The following is a 24442-nucleotide window of genomic DNA, read 5'->3' as shown; positions in this document are numbered from 1 at the left end:
TCTGAAAACGTAGCAATTGGCTCTTACAAGCAGAAGTGAGCTGGCTGTGCTGCATCACAGATTTCAAGTCCACGGAGAGAGCATGTGAGTGGCCTGGCTTGGTCACGTGCCCACCTCCAGGCCAGGAAGGGGGAGGAGCATTTTGATTGACAGCCACCAAGACTCCTCCCAGTGGACCTAATTTCCCAAAGGAAGGAAGAAGCTACTGGACAGCCAAAACCCAACACCTGCTTTTGTTTCTCTTTTGATAATTTCTTTTCTTTTCTTTTTTCTTTTCTTTTCTTTTCTTTTTAATATAATTTGTTGTCAAGTTGGCTAACATACAGTGTATACAGTGTGCTCTTGGTTTTGGGGGTGGGTTCCCGTGATTCATCGCTTACCTACAACACCCAGTGCTCATCCCAACAGGTCCCCTCCTCAATGCCCATCACCCATTTTCCCCTCTCCCCCACCCCCCATCAGCCCTCAGTTTGTTCTCTGTATTTAAAATGTTAAAAAAAATTTTTATTTTCAAGTAATTTCAACACCCAACATGGGACTTGAACTCACAACCCTGAGATCAATAGTCACATACTCTACCGACTAAGCCAGCCAGGCACCCCGGTAATTTCTTTAAGTTGTATTTTTTTCTCTTACGGTATCTTCTTAATTTTTTTTTTTTTTTTATTCATCATTGCTTGAAGTCCCAGAGTCTCTAAAAATAATCCAAAGCTTAATCCTGAGACTAGCAAACCAAAGGACCCAGCCAGGAGGGACAGTTACAGGGGCTCAGAGCAGCCACATCCGGACCACATCTCCACCCCAGCCCAGCCTCCCCACCTTCTCCTGGGAGGGAGGTACATGAACTAAATCTCCTGTCACATGCCTGAGAGCCCACCTTTAGAGATTCTCCCAAGAGGACACAGACATCCCTAGTGGAAGAGTGTCATAGGGCAGAGTCTTGACAAGTACCCCTAAGGGTAGGGAAAAGTGAACAGAGACCCTCAGGGGTTTGGAGTAGCCCAGATAAGAGACAAGTACCCCTGAGGGTTCAGACCTGATATCAAAACCAGGCCGAGTGAATCCATGATTTAGCAGGGAGCCCCACCGACCCTCCAGGAAGATGGGAATTCTCTCTTGCGGCCACATGTGCCTGGCTCATGGCCACAGATGTCCAATGTGAAGAACCAGATCCCCACACCAGAAGCTCTTCTGGGGCTGCCCTCTTATTAGGGACCACCTGGTGGCCAGCAGAAGGCTCAACCTAGGGCAGGCCAGGAGGTCGATTTAGACTGCCCAGTCCTCCGGTGATAGCCAAGTCAGCCATCATCTTGTCCCAAGCACTATCCCAAAATGCCAGTTTTCCCCATTCTGCAGATGAGGAAACTTGAGGAGCAGAAGGGGTGACTCACTTGCCCAAGCCACACCCCTGTGGGAATAAAACTCTGGGCCTGGATGAGGCCACACTTCATTCTCTTAACGGGCTGTTAAAAGGGGATGAGGGGGCATCCCCAGGGCTCCATACTCCCCTCAGGGTGGTGCTGGGACTTTGCCCAGAAGCCTGGGAGTTTTTGGCTGCTCCCAAACACAGTGGAGCTCAGGCCCAAATATGAGAGAGAGAGGCCAGGGTGGGGGCCAGGCAGATGCCTGATCTGCCTATGAACTTGATCATGGTTTCCAGGTCTCACTCACCTGCCTCCTTCTGGCCAGCAACATTCTCAAGGGCCTCCAGGTCTGGGAGTAATGGACTATAAAAGATGAGCCCAAATTCTAGGCCCAGGGGCTGGAGGCTGTTTGGCAAGTCCTGGACACGGTACACCAACTGAGGATCCAATGTCAGCCACTCCGCTCACTCTGTGTGACAGCTGTGACCACAGCTGAATTATAGTCCCTCTCTGAGCCTCAGTTTCTTTATCTGAAGAGTGAGTTTAGATATGCCTACCTACAGGGTTACCAGAAAAGTTAAATGAAAATAATGTATGTATAAGCCCCTCCCTTTTCTATCCTCTCCCCCTCCAAGTTATTCTCCCTATCGTGGCCAGAATAGACTTAAAAATGAATCTACTCGTACCACCATTTACTCAAAACACAATGATCCCCACTGCTCTTAGAATAAAATATAAATTCGGGGCGCCTGGGTGGCTCAGTCGGTTAAGCGTCCGACTTCGGCTCAGGTCATGATCTCGCAGTCTGAGTTCGAGCCCCGCGTCGGGCTCTGTGCTGACAGCTTGGAGCCTGGAGCCCGCTTTGGATTCTCTGTCTCCCTCTCTCTCTGCCCCTCCCCTGCTCACACTCTGTCTCTCTGTCTCTCTTTCTCTCTCTCTCTCTCAAAAGTAAATAAACATTAAAAAAATTAAAAAAGAGGAGCGCCTGGGTGGCTCAGTCGGTTAAGCATCCGACTTCAGCTCAGGTCATGATCTCACGGTCCATGGGTTCGAGCCCCGCGTCGGGCTCTGTGCTGAGAGCTCAAAGCCTGGAGCCTGTTTCAGATTCTGTGTCTCCCTCTTTCTCTGACCCTCTCCTGTTCGTGCTCTCTCTCTGTCTCAAAAATAAATAAATGTTTTAAAAAAAATTTTTTTAATTAAAAAAGAAAAAAAGAATAAAATTTAAAATCACTGTGGCCTTCAGGCCTGGCATGATCCAGCTGCCACCCTGTTGCAGAGTCCTCAAACACAGGCTTCCAGGCCTACAGGAGACCAGAGTCCCTAGAGCTTCCTATAAAACTACACAGCTTGCACCTCCATTGGTGCCATATTAGGATTCCAGAATAAATTAAAGATAACTGAAAGTAAATTATAATAATTATAATGTTGAGACTATAGATGCCCTACCACTTACTACTCCCCACCAAATTTCACACTTCCTCTGGTGGGGTCTGCACCATCCTCTGGCCGAGAATCACTGCATTCATTTAATTCATCTATCCTTTGAAGAAGCCTTTATTGAGCATCTGCTTGTTTGCTAGGTGCTGTCCTAGGTTCTGGGGATACCGCAGTGAACAAAGATACCTACCCTCACAAAACTTATAGGAGTCCAGCAAAAAATACAGGAAACTAATAAATGAACAAGAAAATGTATCAGGTGGATAAGGACTTTGAGAGCAACCATGGGAAGGGGCAGCTTAGACAGGCAGTGGGGGAGGGCTTCCCTATGGAAGTGATATTTAACCTGAGCCTCAAATGACGTGCTGGATCCCCAAGAATTGCTTTCCCTGGTTGACTGAGGGTGAGTTCTGGTGGGGCTCCTGCTTTTTCAGTGTTTTCAGATCCCCTATGTCCATTTCCTGGGCTCTGCCAGGTACTCTGCTAGGCACGACAAGCTTTTGTGATCTCTTTCTATATCGTAGATGCCATAGGAGAAAAGCATTCCCAGCCTCCCGTTTTAAAGAAACTGAGGCTCATAGAGGGCTTGCACAGGATCACACAGTGGTGGGTCACAGAGTTGGGATTTGTCTTTGAATCCACTAACTTTCCCACTCCTCCTTTTCCCCCACCTCTTTCCTTGCTGGGATGTATTTGGAGAAATCACAGGGTCAGAAAGGGCCCCCTAGTCTGTTAAACCTGGGGCTCTCAGCTGGGAGAGAACCAACTTCCAAGAGGTCACTGAGTGCTCAGTGAGAAAACGGGGTTCCAAAACTGCCCCAATCACAAAGGAATAAGCATGTGGAGAAAATCCTGGGCACGCCCCCTGCAGGGGAAAAAAAAAATCCCTGCAGAGGGAAACTGTAGAACACTGCCAGTAGCTTTGTAAATGACCACAGTTTGGCTTACCTCCTAAAGGGTGAAATCATTTTTCTTCCACTTGAGAGAGGCAGCCATAGCGTAGGTGGTGGGTAGGCAGGCAACCTCCTAGACATTTGGATTTTATGCTTCCTGAGGGCAAGGGCAGTTTCATTTGCCTCTGAATCCCCAAGCACCTAACAGGGATTCTAAGTAAATGAAAACGTGAATGGTGATTACATGTGCGTGTGCATATTATGTGCGGGCTGAAGGCTCCTCAGTCCACCTTTCCCCCAACCGGAACCCATCGCCCAGCTCAGCAGGGAGACCACAGAAATATCAGAGACTAATCCTGGCCAAAGCCACCAGCAATCCACCACCTCCCTGTCCCAGCCCTGGCCCGACTCCCCTGCATTCCCTGTCTCTGATGTGGAAAGGTGTGGGCCTTTCATCCCCACCCAGAGGTTGGGTCAGGGGGAACGTACCGGCCAGGGAGGGGCTGGGATCTGACTGGCAGAGAAGCAGTTCCTGCCGCCCCCTTGCCAGCCTCAAGGACGCATGAGCTGACACGAAGCCGCCAGCATCCTCTTGAAGTCCTGGGAGATCTAATTACCCAGACAAGCAGACAGTGTTGAGCAAGTGAGCACCGGGGTTTGGAATAATCAGTTTTTTGGCTGCTGCAGTTAATGTGAGGCCAGGCTGCAAAACTGTCCCTCTGATGTTCTGATGACGGACCCATGAGACGGCTGACTGTTTGATCTGGAACTGCCAGCTTTTTTGTCACCCCCAAAGGCTTACCTAAATTGTCCTAACAATTACCATCTCAGGGAGTCAGCCGTGCTGTAACAAAAAAAGTACAGCCGCAACATGGGAGGCTGAGGGAGATCCTGCTGGAGACCATGGTGGGTCTCATCCCTGGGGTTTAATCCTGAGCCTGGGATGTGGCCGGGGGGACTTGCCCTTTAAATACCACATCTCATTTCCGTAGTACCACCATTTTACAGATGAGGAAACTGAGGCACAGTGTGCTCAAGGTTACTCAGCAACAAGTTGCTGGATGACATCTGAACCCAGGCCTATGTGGCCCTAACCCCTGCCCTTTCAGTGTGTTCATATGCCCTCAGATCGTAGATATTTTTTCCCCTGTCCTTATTTTGTGTATTAAAATTTCAGAGCCTCTTAGGATACCTGGTGCTACTTCTGTCCTAAGTTTTGTCCCTGAAAAGTGCTAGGCATGATGATTTCCTGCTAGCATGCTTTTCGGTTTACAGGTATTTTTATTTTTTGCTATACATCCCTAGGAAGGAATTTCCTCCAATAGATGTGGGGCCAAGCAGCAGGGGGTTAAGGGTGTCAGCTCACTCACCTTTGCAGAGAAGAAAAGCCTAAGTGAAGTAAAGGTCGCAAAGGCTCGTGGACACCCACTAAACACCAGGCACTGGCAAAGCCCTCCATCTGGTTATGCATTGGTTCAACACATGTTTCTTGAGCACTAACTATGTGCTAGATGGCGTTTTAGGTCCTGGAGATAGACACAGCAGTGGACAAAATAATGAATGTCGCTGCCTTTATGGGGCTCGCATTCCAGTGTGGGCGACTAGCAGAAAGCCAAGTAAATAGCAAAATCCCTGAGATTGTCCCTTGTAACAAATGCCCTGCAGGAAATAAGCAAGGGGCTGAAGTTGGGAGTAACAGTGGATCCTCTGATCCTGGGAGCAGGAGGCAGAGAACACTTGGAAAATGAAAGGGAGGCTGCATGTAGAAGGGTTGGGGGGGGAGGGGGTTGGGGGGGAGTGGTGGGGGCAAAGGCTGGAGGTGGGACCTGAGGGGACATTTGGCAAGAGATGAAGCCAGGGGAGTGAGCAGAGGTTGCCTGTGAGCTGTTGGAGGTGTGTGAGATTTCTTCTCAAGTGAGGCAGCCACCAGGGCTGAGAAGAGGGAGTGGCATGGCTCTCGTGTTATTCTCACTGGGGCCCTGAAGGCAGGGACTAAATCCTCACTCTGGCAGGTGAGGAGAGGCTCACCTGATGAGGAGGTGACAAGGCCACTTTTTGAACCTAGACCTAGGTAAGGGCCTCTGTGTTGTCCTACCCGCCCCATGGCCGGAGCCCCAGCCCCAGGGCACAGGGCCCTCCCACCACATGCCTTGGTGCTCTGTTCTGTTCATTTTGGTTATGTTGCTCAGCCTCAGGCTGAACAGAACTCACTGGAATGTGATTTGAGGGTTAATCAGGAACATTTTGTTTCCCCATAAAATTGCAAGCTGTTGCCAAGATGTATGTTCCTGTTGCTAGGCAATCAGGCGTGACCTGTGAGCAGTGGGGGCCATGATTCTGCCTGGGCAGAAGTGACTGGGCCACCCACCCTCCCCTTTCCACAGCCCTCCAAGGCTCAACCCCCCTGGGCAGGACCCCAGGGACTCACAATCAGTGGACAAAATACAAGGTAGACACAAGCAGGAGAGGGTGACAATTCCAAACACTGAATGGGTTCAGCCCAAAAGGATAAATAAAGAGAAGGGCCTTTTTCCAAAATGTAGGGGAAGACCTTTGTGACCACAGTAGTGGCCAGCAATTTTACCAGGTCCCAAACCCTGTCCTAAACCCATCAACATATATGAGGAAAGTTCTATCATAATCCCCATTTTAAAGATAGGAAAACTGAGGCATCTAGGGGTTAACATACCCAACCTGTAAGTGGCAGGGCCATGCAGTCTGGCCCCAAGCCCAGCATCAAAGCAAATGGACGGATGGCCCATCTGAGAGGTCAGATTGGGGTTGAAGAGGAGAAATAGAACACATGAGAGATTTAGTCAAAAACTGGAAGTGATTCAATTCCAACTGTTAATGGGGCCCTACTGCGTGCTGGACAATTTGCCTTATACAGAAATGACGCAAAGGCATCAGTTGGTGGAAAGGGAGTAGAAGCAGGTAGACCCAGACAGGCCATCATTCTGTGCCCCAGAGTATGGCAGGTGCTGAGAGAGAAGAAGAACCCTAGGAAGAATGGCTTTGAGTCAGATCCCAAAGGAGAGATGAAAGAAATGGTCTGGAAAAGGAACCAGAGGTCGAAAGAGAGGCATTTCGAGTGTCATTTTATTACCTTGGATTGGAGTTAATTTTTTAGGTGTCTGTTTCCACCCCATACTGTGAGCTCCTCAAAGCAGAGATCATGCGTAGTTTATCTTTGTGTCCTTAGGAGACAACACATGTTTGACATTTTCCATGACAGTAATCACAAAATGTCTATTTAACAAATACATGAACAAAGAGGAAAGGAAAGGGGAATGAATGAATGAATGAACGAATGAACAAACGAACGAATGCGATTGGTCTTAACTCTCAAACAAGAGATAATAGATACTGTTTATTGAGCATTTAGATCCATTGCAAGTTCCAGTGTGGAGAGTGGGCACTTATGGGAGATCAGAGCAGCATATGTTGTGGGTCAGAGGCAATGGGGCTGGAAGGACAGAGACTTCCTAAGGTGCCATTGCAGCAGTAGCCAGGCGAGAGATTCTGGAAGCCCAGATTCAGATGATGATCTCAAGACTGAAGAAGAAAGGCCAAATCTAGAAATACCAAGGAGGCTGTCAATATGACCAGAAAGAGGAATAGATTTGAAGGAAACAATAAGATTGGTCTTAGACTTGCTGACTTGGAAACATGGACAAAACAACCAGGGGCTACCTTGTGGGCCCCATAAAATCCTGTCCCAAGGATCGAAAGAGAGCAGACAAGGGGCTCCTGGGTGGCTCAGTCGGTTAAGCATCCGACTTCGGCTCAGGTCACGATCTCACAGTTCGTGAGTTCGAGCCCCGCGTCGGGCTCTGTGCTGACAGCTCAGAGCCTGGAGCCTGCTTCACATTCTGTGTCTCCCTCTCTCTCTGCCCCTTCCCTGCTCATGCTGTGTCTCTCTCTGTCTCAAAAATAAATAAACATTAAAAAAAATTTAAAAGAGAGCAGACAAGATGAGAGACATAGCAAATACCTGAAATACAACTAATTCTCCACTTTCTGAACCCACATCTGTGGCAGATCCATCACCCATCAATCCCAATGCTCAGACTCCTCAAGCGCAACTCCAAGTAGAGCCTACTAATCAATAACAGTCGACTTGCAAAAGGAAATTTATTTGTTGCCCCTGCATGAGAAGCAACCAGGGGAGCCTTCAGAATGGGCCGCTCTCTGACAGCCAGAATAAAAGAGGGAGGGAGGCAATGAAGGGGCAGAGGTGGGAGCGGTGAGCCTTGGAAGTTAAGGTCAGGGTGTAAACCACTTGAGATAAAGGTCAGAACCATGAAATTTTCCCTCTGTGTGTCTTTAAACTCTTTTTTAAAGAAAGATTTTAAAGATTTAAAGAGTTTAAACACTTAAACTCCTTAAGAGGTTTTTTTTTTTTTTTTTCATGTTTATTTATTTTTGAGAGACAGAGTAGAACAGGGAAGGGGCAGAGAAAAAGACACAGAATCCAAAGCAGGCTTCAGGCTCCAAGCTGTCAGCACCGAGCTCAACGTGGGGCTTGAGCTCACAAACTGTGAGATCATGACCTGAGCCAAAGTCAGACGCTTAACCGACTGAGCCATGCAGGTGCTCTAAAAGTTTTTTTTTTTTTTAAGAACTCTTTTGGGGTCACCTGGGTGGCTCAGTCAGTTGAGTGTCAGGCTTCAGCTCAGGTCATGATCTCATGGTTTGTGAGTTCAAGCCCCATGTCGGGCTTCTCACTGGCAGTGCAGAGGAGGCTGCTTGGGATTCTCTCCCTCTCTCGGTCTGTCTCTCAAAATAAATAAATAATAAATAAACTTTCAAAAAATAAAAAAATAAAGAGAACCCTTTTTAACACCCAGCTCTTAATATTCATTCATTCCAATTTAGTGAAAAAGTATTTATTTTTATGAATAATATTCTGAGGGCACATTCAGAATCTCACTAACTTTCCTGATAAGCCTAACTGTTCTCAACTGATTTTAGTTTCATTGTTTGGTGAAGACTTTAAGGAGAATGTTTTTCTTATACTGTGAGATCTGTAGCCTCCAGCCATTCATTCTGCCCACACTTGTTTATTGAGCACCTACTGTGTGCTGGAACTCTGTGCCAGGTATCAAGCCAGTCTCAACCAGCCTCCTCATGCAGTTCACAGTCTGGCACACTGGGGCAAGAGCTGGCCTTAGAGCTGTCTGTGGCTTCACCAGTGGCCAGGCTCGACAACCTTTCTTCCTCTACGAACTGTCAGTTTTACAACTAGAGAAAGAGAGAGAAATGTTCTCAGTCTCCTTCCAGTCACCACGTAAGCATCACAGCTGGCATTTCAGTGTCCCTGCCTTCAACCTGGCAAGAACAGGGACATGGCTGGTTGGCAGAGTAAGTGTCTCTTCTCTCCCAGAAGAGAGTGGACTTGCCTCCCAACAGAAATGTCACTGAGGGGTTGACCAGAGACCCGTGGGTCCTGAGGCATCACAGGAACCGGATTCCTGAAGCCAGACACATGCATCCTGTCTAATGCTTAGAGTTAGTAAAACTTCAGAAACAGTTTGCTGAAGGGAGCACACTGTGTCCCAAAACAACGGCCTTCTAAGTAGAGAATGTGACAGGTTTCTAGGTAGGGAGGGGAGTGGCCAGCTTCCTGCTGGACGGATGGGAGGTATCTAATACATGAAATGAAAGAGGCGCTGAGCCTTCTCTGTCACATGGGCAGCAATGGAGGTGGCCTTGGTCAGATTATTAGAGAGATCCACAAAACATCTAAGTTACAAAAGAACATCCACCAGCGTGCAGTTAACTATCAAGATAGACACAGGTTGCGAATGCTTACCGTTCCCAGAAGGGACACGTACACACCCGCCAGAGTCATGGAGCGGTGAGAGCAAGGGGCCTTGGTGTCTCAAGACTTGGGTTCTGGTCCCGGCTATGCCACCAATGGCTCGGGTTCCTCCTCCATAAAGGACGAGGCTATTGGCCTTATGTAGTTGAAACTGAAGTCCAACTGGTGACTTGAGGGAATATTTATTAAGTGCCCTCTCTATGCCAAGCGCTCTGTGCCATGCATGGCCTCACATAATCTTCTCATCGGCCTCTAGAGTCTCCAGGGTTCTCCCATTTTATAACCCAAGAGGTCCAGAGAAGGTGAGTGACTCACCTCAGGTCACACAGCCTTAAAGGGGGTACAGCTGGAATCACGGGTAATCGTTGGATGCTGTAACCACACAGTTCAAAGCCCAGAGGATCAAGATGAAATGCACGTCCCACTTGCTCTCTAAAGATTCTGAGATGGCATTTGGTAAGCAGTACCCAGTCAGGCCTCCAGGTGGGTGTCCACCTGCCATTTCTGCTCAGCTGTGTATGATTGCTGCTTGGTGGGGGTACTGGTACCAGGGAGGAGCACTGTCACGATTGATCAAATGCATGAGGCCAAACACTACAGCAGTTCAGAAGAGAACGCAAGCCAGCTTCCCTGGGTTCAAGTCCAGCCCTGCCCGTACTAGTTGTGTGTAAAAGGAGTTGTTAACCGTACCCTCCCCCCAACAAGGAGTCACTTCGAGGATCAAATGGACTTATACGTGGCCGAGCTGTGAGCACAGAACCCGGCACGGGGGAACCGTGTAGTGTTGTCGGTGGTGATTGTGAGGGTGAATGATTGGACCAGAGGGGTTCGTATCCACGTGGTGACTGAGCACAGCCAACAGCCCTCCCTCCCTCCACAAGCACGTGGCGTCTCCTGTGTCCAGCCACAGCCGAGGACACAAAATGACACAACACAGGACTTGCCTTTGAGGAGCTCGAAATGAAGTAATCAGAAGGGTCAGTTGAAATGCCATTTGATAACCTCTGTGGAGATAGGAGGCAGCAGCATGGGGTCGTCAGGTCGGATTGGGGCTGCTCGGGGCGGGGGGGGGGGCTTCCCGAAAAAGGTGCTGAGAGCCACCCCAGAAAGATGAGAGCCAGAAGGGCAGCCAGGCAGGTGAACGGCCAGGCAGAGAGCGAGCGGGCACACGGAAGGCAGAGCGAGGGGAAAAGAAGCTCGCCACCAGAGTGACATCATCGGCAGGGCGCCCCGCACCCTGGGTGGGACCCTCTCTGTGTGTGCCACGCACACAGTGCACCCTCATCCCTGGGCAGCTCCGTCCGCGAGGTGAGCGGCCACAGGGCTGACCCAGCAGCCTAAAGGTTAATAGCTTCGTGAATGAGTGATACGGTTACAAGAGAAGTATGCAGGAGGACCTGGGAATTTGTGAGCGGCCAGGGCCCATACAGAGCCGATCCAAGCCCCTGGGTGGAAGGGTCCAGGGAGGTCACAGCCAGTGATTGGAGGAAGGTCGACCCAGGAAGCCGGCCCCCAGGGCTGTGTTGCACCCTTGCTCACACAAGTCTCACTTACCAACCTGTCTCCTTCTTCAGGGCTCCCCCCAAAGCAGAGCGCGAGTCGAGGCTGGGGTGCAGGTGGTATATTTGGGAGTGATCCCAAGAGGGGGAGGGGGAGGGGAGGGGGTACAACAGGGAAGAGAAGAATGCCAGTATAAGATATGCTAGCGGCCGGTTACAGCTTTCACAGAGGTACCCTCAGCTTTCTGGGGTCCTCGTGGGTTTTCTGATTTGCTTCATAACTGTCACACCACCATCTTTCTCTTCCCCTCTCCATCTCCATTCCCCCACCCCCAAATTCTTTCATCCTGAGGGAGCATCTATTTCTAGGAGTTGCCTCCTAGTCCTCAAAGAAGCTGCTTTTTTTTTTTTTTTTTTTTTTTTTTTTAGCAACAGAGAGAAGCTGCTGTCACAGAAATGAAGGCCTCTACCTGCCTTGGCATATGTCTGATACTAGATCTCACTGACATTTTTTCCCCAGCCGCCACTTCAGGCCCCTACGTGGGAAGTGTGAGGGATGCCCCAGCGTGAGGCTTGGCCTGGGTGTTTCCCCAGCAAGTCCCTTTGCGGGGGCTGGCTGTGGGCTTCTCCATCCCTCCCATCAGCAACAAGGACGGAGGAAGCCGCTGAGGTCATTGCAGTGTGGCCTTGGCCATATTGGGGGTGACTTGAGGAGACCCAAGTCTCTCCCCTGCCCCTCAGATCTCAGCGTGAAAATGTCCCAGAGCAGGCATTGCCTTGGAGTTACACACTGTCCCCTCCTTACCTCCTTTCTCCCCATGCAATTGTCTAGGAGAGGCCCCATGTTTATTGAATTGAGTGTCTGTCTATCTAGTGTGTATCAGACCAAGACAGATGTACTCACTGCCTGCATGGATCTTAGAGTCAGCAGGGAGTCAAACATTAAGAAAAACGAATTACATTACTAATTATTAAAATCATGATAAAAATAAAAGGGATTTCCGGAGAGCTCTGAGACCATTCAAAAGAGAACATTCTCTCTGGGGGCACGGAAAGGAACAGGTTCAGCCAAAGGAAGTGCTGAGTTAGGTGCAAAGGGGGAAAGAGCATTCCAGGAAAGGGAGGGAACACCAGGTGCAAAGGCCCTGAGGCAGTAAAGCATTTGTGTTCAAACCGCAGAAAATAGGCTAGAGTCACCAGAGCACAGTGGTCAGAGGGGGCAGTGAGTTTGCAGAAGAAAGTGAAGGCCACCACTGTACAGGGAGTGGAAGCCACTGGGGGATTTTAAGCAAGGGCCTGACGCTAACACCATATATTCCATACTTTTGAAATATCCCTCTGGCTGTTAGGCGAAGAATATTGAGAGTGGGAACAGAGAGACCAGCGAGGTGGCTACCAAAGCCCCCCAGGGTGAGCAGTGATGGTGGCCTGGGCCAACGTGCGGGCAGTAGAGGAGAGTGGGCAGATCTGAGACAACTGTTTCTTTGGGTGGGGGAGGTTTTCTGGGTGGTGTAATAGGGTTGGGGGCAAGAGGAGACCCTGATGGGAGACGAGGACAGGACTCGGGGGAAAGAAGCGATGATGGCCATTGTACACGGAGCACCTCCTGTGTGTCTGGCATGTCGCACCTGCCCCCCCATTTTAATCTGCACAACCAGGCTCTGGGCCAGACACCACAGCCCCTGCAACAGACGAGGTGAAGCGACTCACTCAGCAACACCCAGGTAGTAAGTCATGAAGCCAGGGTTTTAATCCCAGAGTATTTGTCCCCAAGCCCACTCTCTCCAAAGATTATATGGAGACAAACCTATATTTTCTTGTAGTACATATTCGTTGCCTCTGTAAATTAAATTTGAATTATTCAAATAAAACATGAGCACCTTCTCCTGCTTAAAAATATTTCAGTCAAAAATAGGGTCCCCTTGACCACTATGATTGTACAGTCAATCCGAGCACCTTCTCCTCCTCCACAGAGGTCCCACCTCCATGAGTTTGGAGCAGATCTTTATAGGCCCGTTTGCTACACATTTTCATATATACGTACCCACAGAAAATAGAAGCTGTTGTTCTGTTGAGTAGTCTGTTTTACATATATGGAATCAAACTACATGTTGCTCTGTAACTTGCTTTTTTTCCACTCCCCAGTTTGTCTTGGAGAGCCTTCTCTGGGAGTACATAGAAATGCATCTCATTTTTTTAAAATGTTTTTTAACGTTTATTTATTATTGAGAGAGAGAGAGAGAGAGAGAGAGAGAGAGCGAGCATGAGTGGGGGAGGGGCAGAGAGAGTAGGAGACACAGAATCCAAAGCAGGCTCTAGGCTCCAAGCTGTCAGCACAGAGCCCGACACGGAGCTCGAACTCACAGACCGCGAGATCATGACCTGAGCCGAAGTCGGACATTTAACCAACTGAGCCATCCAGGCGCCCCCGCATCTCATTTCTTTTAACTGTTGCATAGTATTATTTTCTGGACTGCATGTACCACAGTGTATTCAGCCCGCTCGCCTTCCAAAGACAGAAAGGCATTTTTCTATAAATGTTGTAGCTTTTGAAGGGCTTGCGGATTTTTTTTCCCTTTCAAAATATGAGACTTTATGGGGCACCTGGGTGGCGCAGTCGGTTGGGCGTCCGACTTCAGCCAGGTCACGATCTCGCGGTCCGTGAGTTCGAGCCCCGCGTCGGGCTCTGGGCTGATGGCTCAGAGCCTGGAGCCTGCTTCCGATTCTGTGTCTCCCTCTCTCTCTGCCCCTCCCCCGTTCATGCTCTGTCTCTCTCTGTCCCAAAAATAAATAAACGTTGAAAAAAAAATTGTTTAAAAAAAAAAAAAAACAAAACAAAATATGAGACTTTTATTGACGTTAATGGAAGAATCCAGACCTCAGTGACAACACAAATATTTGGCAACGCCCAGCCTGGTGACTAAGTTCTCCCATTTTCCTTCAGGTGCTTGGCATCCTGGAAGCTACCCCTTGTCCATTGCTAAGTCTCTGTTGATAGCAAAAGGCTATCTCAAGAGCAGCAGGAGAATGGTAAAGTTCTTGGCTTTGATTTCAGTGCCAGGTCTGAAGCCTGGCACAGTGTGGAAAGGGTACAGCTATGGAGACTTAAAGATCCAGATTCAAATCCCAGCTTTAGCTCTGTGTCACTGGGCAAGTTACTTGACATCTCTGAGCCTCGGTTTGTCCATCCATCTAATGCATAGAACTCATAGAATGGCCAGGAGAATTAAATGCAAGGCACATGGATAGAGGGATGATCACATAACTGCACATACGTGCACATTTGGCCCCCTCTGTCTGCGGTCCCAGTGTAGTGGAGGGATGGGGGTGTGAGGAGCCCCCTGCCTCCCCGAAGGGGTCAGTGAGAAGGCATATATACTCTGCCCCTCTGGCGATGTCATGTGGGGGTGGCATTTGAGTTCAGAGGCAAGAAAGGGCTATCTTGGCCGGGTTCTGGGCATCAGCTGTTTGCCAGGCACTTCCCACATCTCTCCTCCTTTCATCTTAACCCCAGAGGACAGAGCAAGATTGTCCCTCAGCTCCAATTTGCAGATGAGGAAACTGAGGCTCACAGAGGGGATGCCATTTGCTCAAGGCCTCAGTAAGTGGTCAAGACCCGCACTCTGCACCTTGGTACGTCCCCACCAGGGAGGCTGCAGGCAGCAGCTGTGCAGAGCGCCCTCTCCTGGGGGGATAGAGAAGCTCCTCTCATGAGCTCTCCCGTGTCTACGTTCAGCCACCAAGACCCTGTCACAGAAGAGAAAAATGGCTTTTCTGGCCTCCATTTTTCCAAGGGGATGAGATAAAAGCTTCTCAGAGGTCACCTCAGGACAGTCTGAATCACATCCCTTAAATGAGATTGACACACAGAGAGAATATGAAATGGCCATCGTTTGGGGGTGTGCAATAAAGCTCACTGTTCATTTGAGCGAGACTAGCGTCCCCTCCCTTTGTGAAAAGGGCCTCCACCGGGAATCAGGAGCCCAGCCGCAGTGCCACAGCTGAATCACCCTGTGTCTGGGCTGGGTCACTTTCCCGGCTCTGGGTCTTCGTTTCCCTCATCCTCAGATGGGAGGGCAGGGACTGGTGGCCACAGGAATTGTCCTGCTCCAACAGTGGAGAAGCCAGGAGAGGGGACTAGGGGAGCCTCAGGAGTAGGGTTACCAGATTTAGCAAAGAAAAATACAGGCCTTCCAGTTCAATTTGAATTTCAGGTAAACAAAAAATAATTCATGCTTTTATTAGTCGTATGTCCCAAATACTGTATGAGATATAACTTATCCTAAAAAAAGTTATTTGCTGTTTATCTGAAATTCAGATTTAACTGGGTTCCTGTATTTTATCTGGCAACCCTATTCAAGGCCCCAGCTCCCCTGGACCCCTCATGCTTGGTAATTGCTATTTTCACAGCTTTAAGATGAGCCCCTGGCCACCCACCTCCCAACCAGATCGCCACCACCCACTCCCACACTCCCCCATACCCCTGCCCTGTCAGATGGAGATTCTGGAACCATGCGTGGAGAGGTGTTACAGGTGTAAGGATTCCTACCGTGGAGTAAGGGTGGAAACTTGGCCTGACACGGGGAAAAGGCAACTGGTGAATTTAAATCAGTGGAGAAGTTCGTGTCCGCATGTGGGTCAAGGTGGCTTAGAGGGACACAGCGTCTGGGGTGCCCACAAGCCCTGGTGCCCTTCCATGCCATGTCCACGTGTATGCACATGAGCCAATGGACGTCGCATCCACGTGCTACAGAGAAAGCGGCCAGTGCTGCGTCCGTGCGCGTTCACGCCAGCTGTCAGCTTTGTGTGTGAGCTCCTGCCTCCACATCGCCACCCGTAATTATTAGAGACCCTGGATCCTTGGACGACCCCACCTGGGGCCATGATATTTCAGAGACACAGCCCTCCTCCTGCACCCGTCCGTTGGGAATCACTAACACCATGATGTGATCGTGAACTCCAGGCACCTGCCCGCTGTGCACACTGGAATAAAGCCACCAAGTCTCCTCTCTACTTACGGCGACTGGCCAGACACATGCAGGTGCAGACCGTAGGGATGCCCACGGCACGGGCTGTTTTTCTGCAGAGGGGTTGAGCCCAGGTGTGTTAAGCGGCTCTTATGGGTGGCACAGGCTGTGTCGCTCGTGTGTGCAGGGGCCTCGGGGCGGCCCCGGCATTCACATCCCCATGTCGGGTCGCCAGAGAAGCAGGAGAGGGAAGGAAGTTTCCTAAGGGCCAACTCTCCCAGGCACGAACAGCCTCCTCTAGGGTGTGCTGGAATCGGAATCTAAAAGATAGTGGCAGCGAAGAATGGGTCTGTCGGCCTTTGACCCCAGGGCCAAAACCAGCACAGGAGGGATGTCCAAGTAAGTGTGTTAGTGAATGTCCCGGGTGACAAATGGTTTCAGGGAAGAAAAGAAGAATGGATTGCTCTTGCTGGGTAAATCAAGGAAGGCTTTCAGAAGGTGGTAGTGAATTTTCATCTGGGTCTCAGAAGACTGACTAGCTCAACAGGGGGGAGGGGTGGGCCTTCTGGGTCAGGAGCCAAATGAACATAGACACAGCAGACAAACACCAGCAAATGCCAGACATGTTTCAGAGCTTGGCAGCAGAGAGGGATAAACACAGCAAGACCGAGAGTGAGGTGGGAGAAGTCCTTTGGGACAACCTCAGAGATCCCACCAGCACAGGAGTTGGTCACAGTTGTGAATGGGGAGCCATGGAAGATTGTAGAGCAGGGCAGAACCTCTGTCAGCTCGACCTTCAACAAGAACTCCCGGCCCCAGGCTACCTGATCTCCTCTTCTGGTCTCCTTTCTCTCCTCACCTTGTTCCTAGTTTTTCTCTAGGCTCCTTCAGCCACCAGCAGGAGACAGAAGGTCTGACTGTGGCCTCCATGACCCCCTTGGCTTCAAGTCTGGGTCTGTCAGCTTCTCAAAGCACAACACTCATTCCCTCCTCTGCTGCCTCAAGGCAGGTTGTGAGCTTGACATGCGTGTGCAGCCTTCAGGGAGAGAGACCAGCCGTGGGGGAGCAGGCACCTGCTGCTGAAGGAAGGGAAAGATCGACAAGGCTGGTCCAGGCTCTGTCCCCCACCTGCTGTGTAAGCCACTCAAGCCACTGCCCGCTCAGAACCTCAGCAGAAACCAGGGTGGTCGGTGAGGCTCGAGGGCAGTGCCATTCCCAAAGCACCTAGCACGTTAGCTACGTCCTCTCCACCCTCTGCCCCTTCTTCAGCCTGTCCCTGCAGGAAGGCTGTTACCACACACATGCCTGGACCCCACTCCCAAGCAGTCAAGTCAGTAGGTCTGGGCTGGCGTCAGAATTTGCATTTCTAACGTGTTTCCAGCTGGGGGCCTGGGAACCAGTAAGTCCTTCACCCAGGACATCGAAGGCCCAGGCCACACCCCAGTCCATTTCAATCAGAATCTCTAGGTTTGAGGCTCAGACATTAATATTTTTCAGAGCCCCTTAGTGATGCCAACATACAACCAAGTTTGGAGCTAGTGGCTTGGGGGTGGCTCAAATAACAGCAGCAACAGTAGCAAGCCTACTGCTTATGAAGCCTTTACCCCGAGCCAGGCCCCTGTCCAACCTAGCACATCCAGTGTGTTCCCTCCCCACAGTGACTCTGTGAGACGAGTGCTGTCCTCATCCCCAAGTTACACACCAGGAAACCAAGGCCCAGACCGGGGAGGTCACCTGCCCAAGGTCACGGAGCTCAGAAGTAGCCTTGGGCAAAGCTCAAACTCCGGTCTCTCCTACCGTTTCACCACTTTGTCTTGAGCATTGTGAAGTCCTAAACATCTCAGCAGTGATGTCTTTGTAAGCGGCCCACTCTCCCTGGCCTCTGACAGGGTGGGAGCATGTGGACGCCCCCTCCTACATGAAGCTCCAGGCCACTCACGTGCACACAGACACAGCCACACCCTTGAGTGCGCGCATACCTGCACAGACAGCCTCTCTCACATACTAAGTCACACACCTGCCTTCTGGGTACATTCCCCAGTTTGCACTCTCTTCCCTTTTTTTAAATGCATGCAAGAGCCATGAAGCCCCCTTTGGCCTTCCTGGGGAAGCACTCACAATTTGTTTCATCTGAAATTTACTAAGCACCCCACAGCTGACGGATCAGGCCTGTGTGAGCCAGTGACTTATGTCAGCTTAATCAGGTAAGATCGCTGTGGGGCATTTGTTCTGGGCAGACGCAGCCCACCCCTAACTAGATCAGGCTGGAGGAGGGCAAATGTGACCCCTGGTCTCTGTGGCAAGGGGTCTGACTCAGTCGCTATCCCAGCAGAAGGACTCTGTGCCTCAGTGTACATTCCTGCATAATAGGGTGACCCCAATAGAGGAGGAAGAATGTCACAGTTCACAAAGCACTGTCAGAGCCTGGTTCTGTTTGATCCTCAAGTGAAACAACCTGAGGGCCCCCAGAGAGGGTAAGTAACCTACTCAGGGTCACACAGCAAGTGAAGAGGCATCCAAACCAAGTCTCGGGACCTAGGTAGGGGTGTGTCGTGGCTGCAGTGGTGGGTCTCAGACAGTCTCAGACAGCAGCCATGCTGACAGAAATATTCAGGAGGCACATTCCAGGTCGAGAGTGACGGTAATGCTGATAGTGTGGTAGTTAGTTGTAACAACTGCATCTATGATTTATGAGGGCCAATATATGCCAAGCACCAGCATCTGGGGGGGGGGGCAGTTTGTTTTTTGCACTAACGCTGAGCAGCAGGTGGAGAGTTACTTTTTCCTTGAAATCATTTGCTCAGACAGCAGGCAGGTTCACTCAGCCAGGCAATGCCCCCCAAATATCAGCCAAATTCAGTGGCAGCATTCATTATGGCTACCTTCCTGGGGTTGAAAAAGTTCTCTGGCGTCCCTCTGCGGGGAACAGGGATGCTCAGCCTTGTGGGGGTCTCAGAGCAGGGAAGAAGAGGTCAGAGGTCATCCAGATGGCTTGCCAACTCTCACCCTGAGCCCCTCCCAATGGCCAAAGGCCCCTACTTTTCACAGAGCCCAGCTGGTTGGCATGAGGAGTTTCACATCAGTGTCCCCCACACAGGAAAAGCAGAGCCCAGCCCCCAATTACCAGGGCCAAAAGTAAGTCATATGTGACATGCCCCCATTGCTTCTGACCTCTGAATCCCTGCACCTGTGCCTACCTCACCACTCCCTTTTTTTCCTACTTGATTACGCATGTCCTACCTGCAGAGCAGCTTGTAAAAGTTTGTCTCATACAGAAAGATTTTTAATGACTTCAGTGAGGAAATTCAGACAAAGGGAAGAAAGGAGAAGTAAGATGATGACTTACAGGCACAACAGGTACCACTGAGTCCTCCATGCAGCTCTAAGAAGTGAACTGTAAATTCAGTGCTGAGCTAACAGGCAGGCAAGGGAAAGAGGGCAACAAGATGAGTTCCGCTATCCATTAGATAGCCCCGCCCCCGCACTCCAAGGCCTGCTCAATGAGGACCCCGTGTGGCACCAAAAAGATGTGTCCTCTCCCTTGGAGACCATCTGTCCCCTCTCCTGAGGGGCAAACGGGGGATGCTTCAGCCACATTGGCCTTTCCCAAGCCCTTTGGGGTTTCTTCTGCCTTCGCCAACCCTCTTACCCTACCCAGACCCTTTCACCTGATTAGCCCCCACTCTTTCTTCTGAGCTCAACCAATTACACTTCCTCCAGGAAACCCTTCCTGGCACCAGAGTCCCCAACATGTAAAGCAATGTTTGGCTTATAGTAGGTGCTCAATAAATATTTGTCGATTAATTAAATAAGCAAGTGGAAGATTGGATACACACCATCTAATAGGATCCTAACTACTTTCTCTACCTTCAGAGGGGCCGGGGGGAATTCAGGCCTCTTTAGAGAAAAGACTCCTGAGTCGCTGGGGGCCTAGCATCTAGTGACAGGACACCATGGCGGGTTGTCCAGCCTCTGGGTGTGTTTCCCTTTCCTTCCTCCCTAGACATCCATCCACTTCAGCCCACCGGTGACAAAGTCCTTCCCTCTAAGGAAACCAGGATCCCTCACTCACTCTTCCTGGTCCCCAGCTCTGTGCTAGGTCCAGATGATGCAAAGACTTCCTCTGCTCCTGGAAGAACTTAAGCTGGTTCTCACTGTCCCCCTGAGCTTTCCTTAACAGGAAACATGTCCCCCAGCCAAGATGAGGCCAATGTTTGGGTCAGAGAGCTCTCATCCACAGGTTCCAGCTCCCTGAGGTCCTTGCTGAGGACACACATCCTTGCTGAGCTAGACATCTGGATTTTTATGTGGAAGTACCTGAGTTTTTAATGCTGGCAACAAATTATCATTTGTTTTATTTTGTTTATTTTTGAGAGAGAGAGAGCCCGCACGTGTGCAAGCAGGGGAGGGGCAGAGAGAGAGAAAGAGAGAAAGTCCCAAGCAGGCTCCACACTGTCAGCCTGGAGCCCAATGCGGGGCTCAGTCCCACAAATCATGAGATCATGACCTGAGTGGAAACCAAGAGTCAGATGCTCAATCAACTGAGTCACCCAGGCGCCCCTATCACTTTTTTAACACTGTGCAAGTGTGCAGCTGACCAAACAAGACCTCTCTGATGGCCTGAGGCTGCCATTTGCAGCACTCAGGGCTGGGCCTGAAAGAGCTAAGGAGAGAGAAAGGCAATCCACATAGAGGAATGAGGATTAGCAGGGGCACGGGCTTAGAGGCTGGGAACAAATCCAGTTGTGTCCGGGACAGCGGGATAGAAATGAAGCTTGGCGCAAAGGTTATTCTAATATCCAATGATAGCAAACAGCCATTGCAGCAAATAATTGCTGTACAACCCAAGTTTCCCATGCTCTGTGCTTGGCTTTCTCCTATTACGTGATTAATAGAACACACAAATTCTGATTCCAATAGAAGAATTTGTACACGTGCTGGAGGCTTTTTACTGTGAAGGCACAATTGCTACGCGCATACAGTTTTGCACACATTCTTCTCTGCATGGCTCACCACAGTCTACGAGTTACTTTGCTCCCATTTTATTGATGAGGACACTGAGTCTCCTAGGGATGAAATAAATGGCCCAAGTTCATCCACAAACCTGACTCCTCACTCAGATCTCTGTCCTCTGCCTCTTGTGCAAAAAAAGAAATTCACATTAGAAACCCACAACCCCACACGACTTCTGACATCAATGCCCAGGCACTGTGGTTCTGAATTTTCAAGGCCTTGTTGGCTTTGTCCAGTGATACTTGACACAGAATGTTAATTTTTAATATGCTAAATGGTGAGATGCTCTTTAATCTAAATTGAATCTCCAGCACCATTCATCTCTCACATCACCTTCTGTTGTTTCTGCTCCCCAAAATAGGCATGTTCATTTTCAGCCAGAAGGCAGGGAAACTATGAGATTCCACTCCTGGGAAAAACATGCTAGGTGGATTAGACAGTGGGAGGTCCCACCTGTATGTCCTCAAAACCACTGTCTTTGGATACAAGGTATCAGAGCCACCAGCCCCTATCCTTCCGTCAGGCCAATCCTTCATGTCACCTATGGGGAAACTGAGGCCCCGAGAGGATAAGTGGCTTGTCTGCAGTCATATAGCCCTTCTGCTGTTCCTGTCCTCACATTGACCATCTTACTGATCTCCTCCCCATCTTACTGAAATGCCACCTGTCCAAAGTCTTCCTCCTCCGGCAGGCCATAATTATCACACACACCACCTAAAACTGAGCGACACTAACCAATACCCTCACCCAGTGCCAGGCACAGCACCGGGCACCTTACGCGAGACATCCTGCCAAAAGGTCCGCCCAACCCTGTGAAGTAGGCCCTGCTGTTACTCATGTTTTACAGATGAGGAAACTGAGGCACTGAGAGGCGACGCCTCTTGCCGAAAGTCACTCAGACCTGGCATCTGAATCTATAACATCTGAGTTCAAGCCCATCTGAGTTCCTGGGGCTGGGTATCCCCATCTCCAGCTCAGCCCACCTTCTTCCCCTAAGAGGAAGAGGGTGAGCAAGATGTCATGGCCACCATCTGTCATCTCAATCACCCTATGTGAGCACCTCAACACCCAAGGTTCCCATCTTGGGTTTATATACTAGGGTGTTTGCTGTGTGGAAACTGCCTAGAGATTTCTAAGTGGGACTGGCCCTACAGAACACACAAATATTTTTATTCTATGAGCTGTTATTCCTAAAAAACAGAGGAGACCTCGGAACCTGCAGGGAGCAGAGCAGGGCAGGGTGTAGTGCTGGGGAGGGGGAAGCCCAGGAAAGATGAGGAAGAGACAGGGAGGCTGTTCTACTCTGGTGCCTCCCGGCTCCTCCCCTCTCCCCAATCCATAGCCTTGGGGGTTTCACACCAGCAACCCCAGGGCTTAATCTAGCTCACAGATACATTGTATCTCATCCTAGGCTATTTTCAATGGGAAGATTTTACTCAAATTCCAGGTGTCCAGCTTCCCTTGGAAGACTGACAGATCTACCACAGTGGTTCCACATTCTCCCACAAGAGCTAAGACATAATTTCCCCCTTTAAAATGACTGAGATTCTTCATGTTGCCCCAGTCCCCACTACTCCCTGTTGCCCCCCACCCACCTACTTCACTCATTCACAAAAGCTGCTCAGCCCCATGGCTCTGCAGATTTGCAACCCCCTGCCCTGTGCTCTGTCCCAGGACCCAAGATCTCAAAGCCAGTCCCATGAATCCCCAGATGAAAGAACCCCTGAGCTATGACCAGACTTCCAGAACTGGGGAATACCCACATTTTCAACTGGTCACACTCCAGAACGTTTGAATCACAGACCCTCAGAAGATTCAAAGAGTCACTCTCTGTGAATCAATCAGGACAGGCCTAGGAGATAGACTGGCCCCAGTTTTGCTAAGCTTCTTCTTAGTGAAGCCCTTATTTATACCAAACCTATGAAGAGTTGTGAATAGACCCCAGCAGGACCACTTCAGGAACCTTGGAACCTGTGGGATCCTTAGGACCCACCCATCCTACTGAACTCCCCTATTATCAAGACTGAGGCTCAGAGAAAGGAACTGGCTGGTCAAAGCCCAGCAAACTGCCATAACAGGCCAGTATTGACTGGTCATAGCCCTTTCCCTCAGAGGCCCCACCACTATCCCCAGTTCTCCTTTCTTCTCTTTATCAAATCCCACTCCCAGGAAAAAGCCTGAAACTCATTCACACCATGGTGTCCAGATCTGATGATGGCTTCCCTCTCCCAGGGAATCTAAAGGAATTGGAGTTTTTATTTCAAGGAATGAAGCCCAAGTGGAATGATTTCAAATGTTGACTATGGGTAGAATTGGACAATTCTTGTCCACACCTTGGAGCGAATGAGTTTGGGAGGGGACTTGCAGACAGGCAAACGGAGCAGGGAGGAGGGACGTGGAAGGCATACCCGACCAAACATGTGGCAGGAGGTACACACAAGCCACGCCAGCAGAGGACAGGCCTGATTTGGCTGGGAGGGGGCCAGGTAGTGAAAATGTGTCCGCAAGCATGGCTTGGGGGTCCGATCAAGAGGCCAGAGAGCCAAGCTGAGAAGCATGGACTTTATTCTGGAGGTAGTGCGGAGCCTCCAAAGATTGCTGAGCAGGGAGTAAGGATCGGATTGGTGAGGCAGGGAAAATTGTCTGGAAGTGAAGAAACAGTGGGTTGGAAGCGGGCCACTATGTCCCGGCCCTGCATGATGAGGACTGCACTTCACCCCCATGGTCCATGAGACAGGCCACTAGCCTCCACTGAGTGTATGCCACACCCCAGGCACCGCTTGACCACGTCCTGTGTGTCCCCTGGGAAGTCGGCACTTCCAGCAGGGTGCTCTGTTTGTGTCTCTCACTGCTCTGTCCCAGTGTCTGGAACAGTGCTGGACACATAGTAGGTGCTCAACAAACACTGACCTAACGAATTCTGTCCTGAGATGCTCACAACCACTCATGGGCTACGTACAGTCGTCATCCCCATCACAGAGGAGGACACTGAGGCTCAGAGCTGGAGGCACAGGCTGGGATTCACACCCAAGGCAGGGGTCTCCAAGTGTGTGCTCGATGAAGAGATCGGGAGGAAATGCAAAGCAGGAACACGGGTGTGGTGGGGGGTGGGCCTGGTGGTGTGTATGTGCTTTCTGTCGCCCCCATAACAAATGGCTACAGACTGGGTGGCTTTGGGCAAGAGCAATTTATTCTCTCACAGTTATGGAGACCGGAAGTCTGGAAATCTGGTGTCGGCAGGGCCATGCGGCCTCCAAAGACTGTAGGGGACATTCCCATCCTTGCTTCTTTGGGCGTCTTCGTGGCTCTGGCGTGCCTTGCCTGGTGGCTGCATCCTGCCATCTCTGCCTCCGTCTTCGCATGGCCTGTGCCCTCTGGGTCTGTGTCTTCTCCCTCTGTCACGTATGAGGACACTTAACACTGGGTTTAGGCCAAGATCCTTAAC

At 50.3% G+C, this 24442-nt stretch overlaps 1 protein-coding gene and 1 non-coding gene across 8 annotated transcripts in view; one reads left to right on the top strand and one right to left on the bottom strand.

Moving 5' to 3' along the window:
• Positions 1-24442, top strand: part of ATP2B2 (ATPase plasma membrane Ca2+ transporting 2) — a 118948-nt gene that overhangs the window by 14438 nt on the left and 80068 nt on the right. The gene's annotated exons all lie outside the window — the stretch shown is intronic.
• On the bottom strand, positions 525-597 carry TRNAN-AUU (transfer RNA asparagine (anticodon AUU)). The gene has a single exon. It is a non-coding gene; the product is annotated as a tRNA-Asn (tRNA).

Source organism: Lynx rufus, unplaced genomic scaffold (assembly GCF_022079265.1).
Source record: "Lynx rufus isolate CCGP_SWC_20201006 ecotype Redwood Valley unplaced genomic scaffold, mLynRuf1.p SCAF_4, whole genome shotgun sequence".
NCBI classification, from domain to species: domain Eukaryota; kingdom Metazoa; phylum Chordata; class Mammalia; order Carnivora; family Felidae; genus Lynx; species Lynx rufus.
Note: the sequence above shows the minus strand (reverse complement) of the source record. Positions and strands in the feature narration are given on the sequence as shown.